This window comes from Zonotrichia leucophrys, chromosome 4 (genome assembly GCF_028769735.1).
Source record: "Zonotrichia leucophrys gambelii isolate GWCS_2022_RI chromosome 4, RI_Zleu_2.0, whole genome shotgun sequence".
In the NCBI taxonomy this organism is placed as follows: domain Eukaryota; kingdom Metazoa; phylum Chordata; class Aves; order Passeriformes; family Passerellidae; genus Zonotrichia; species Zonotrichia leucophrys.
In genome coordinates, this window is record NC_088173.1 from 37,415,872 (window position 1) to 37,418,533 (window position 2,662).

Consider the following 2,662-nt stretch of genomic DNA (forward strand, 5'->3'; position numbering starts at 1 on the left):
CATCATCTAACCAGAGCCCATAGGTCAGCCACCACACTTCCCACCTTGCATGGATTCTCAGGCTCATTTGGCCACAGGAAACCTTTTAGAAGATTTTTTTTTTTTTCCTAGGAGCCTCCCACCCCAGCAGCTGAATGTGATTCCTGCAGTCAGGCCACATTTCCCATCTGCTGGGCTTATTTCTAGAAAGCTGTTCTGGCTGCCAGCCGGGGACAGCAGTTGCCTTGCACTTCCAAGCTGCAGAGGGATGCAGACATTCCCAGGGTTTACCAGGAGCAGCAGAGCCTCTGCAGGGAGTGGGCAGAGCAGAAACCCACCCCTCCTGCCCCACAAATGCAAACCCTGGTGCATTTCTTCAGCACCAGCACTCACCCTTTCCCTGCAGCGTCTTCCTCAAGGCGTAATTCAGTGCCAGCAGGTTTTGCTTATCGCTCCTGCTCCAGGGATTACTCCAGTGCAGCCCAGCCCTGCTGCAGCAGGCATGGGGTCAGATGGAGCCTGGAAGTTCTCTGCAGAGCCTGGAAGTCCTCTGCAGTCAGCCACCACAGCCTGGGCCTCACCTCACACCTTGGCTGCTGTGTTTGTGCACAGCCCTGATGGGGGGCGGGTTTCATCAATGTTTGCAGAGCCAATTACGTGCTGCAATTTGGAGATTAAATCCTCCTCTCTGCTGTAATTTGCAGATTAGATCCTCCTCTAGAGATTGTGCCAGGTCCCAGGGCAGGCTAGTGGTCCCTTGAGCCACGCCATGGCAGAAAGCAGCTGACCTGTTTGGGAGTTTCCACTTGGAAGGAGCACACAGCTCCAGAGCCAACACTGCATTTCATAAGGGCCCCAGCAGTTCTGGGAAAAGAGGTAAAACCAATCCAGTGCCTGCTGTGTGCCAGAGCTGAGAGCCTGGAAACACTGGAAACAGCAGTGCAGGGGCAAAGGACAAATCCCTGCTCCCACTGCTAAGGGGTGTTATTCCAGATGGGACAAGGTGCCAGGAACAGCATTAGAGACAGCACAAGGTCAGGCACTGCAGACCATCAGGTCTCAGGAGACAGGCACTGGTTAAGTCCAGCCTACAGCCAGCCACCAACCCACCAGCTGTCCCTCAACACCTCTGCACTGCTCAGAGAGCTCTAGCCAGCTTTCAAAACCAAATCAGAAGTGCCAAAATCCACAGAAATAAATGCAGCTCATGCCCAAGTACCCACCCTACCAACTTCCCCACATCACTTCATTCAACAGTGGATGGATCCAATAGCTACACTGGGAAGTGGCAGTGGCCCTTCCTGCCTCCCACAGACCCTACATAATCCAGAGGAAGAAAAAACCATGCCAAAGAACATGACCCAAATGATAAAAAAAATCAAAACAAATGAGCAAAAAGCTCAAAACAAATGCAAAAATACAAACAAAATTTGAGAGTGCCTCGAATTTTGGTTAAAAAAGGAAATGCACAGAAGTATTCCTTTTCTTACCAAAATTCAAGGCACCCTCTTTAAAAATCTAGTTTTCCTGTAAAGGCTGACACTTGATCAACTCTACCACATGGAGAATTTAATCTACAAAAAGGGATTCAGGTAGCATAAGCTTCCAGATAAGACATTTGATGGAAGAGCTTTTTCTTTTCTGAACAATGTTTCTTTAGCTATTTTCAGTTTTTCAAAACCAGGTAACTTGACAATAGTTTCAATTTCAGTCTTCAGATCCCTGAAATACACTGGAACTGCTGCTGCTTTTGAAGTCTTATGCCTTGGGGGAGGGTGGGGGAATATTACCTTGTAATTTCAGGTACTCAGAGAGCTTCAGAGCAGCAGTGCCCCTTATTCTTCTTACAGCAGGCACTTGACAGGAACGAGCCTAAGGAAGTCCAAGCAGTAGCAGTACAAAAGAAAAATTATAAAGATCAACAGGAAGCTGTGCATGTTGGTGCATTCCCTGCAGTTCTGTGGTCAGGAAATTGCACAAAGGAAGGGAGAGCAGCAGTGAGATCAGGCATTTGCACATCTTCCAAGCTTCACTCCTACACTCACAGCCCAAGTCCAAGCCCATTACACACATCACTTTGAAGGCAGGTTCTGTATGATTTTGGCCATGGAAGGAACAGTTTATCTTTCTAACCAGCAGGTCAGGAGCCTCTCAGCTCCAGGAGCCCATCTCTTACTCTGTGTGTGTGTAATTCCTCTGTCTGTCAAATGGCTCTGACTCTGGATGAATGCACATCCAAACACACCTTCAGGCACACACGGGTCTTCAGGCCCATCTCAGCACAAACAAAGAGAACTTACAGCAAAATCTAAATAAAATATTTAATATTTCTGGCCAAAGCAAGTGTCCTGTTGTCACACTGGGCTGGTATTTTTCTGTTAAAGCTGGATTTTCATATGGAAGAACTTGCCATGGTCTCCTTTCAGGATTATGTCAGCTTGCAGTTTCTTTTCCCCCTCTATCAGCTTGGCCAGGAAGCCCAAAGTAATCAAATCCCTTGGTGTCCTTCCATTTGACAGCCTCCTCTTCCCTGACATTCAGAAATGCTGAGGGGGGAGGTGTTTTGAGCTGCACCAAATGCAGAGCTGGAAATGCCAAGCGAAACACAGCTGTAATTCTGATGTGAGATGCACAAAGACCTTTGCTTTGGGAGGTGTTTCAAAAATAAACACAGTGGCCAGGC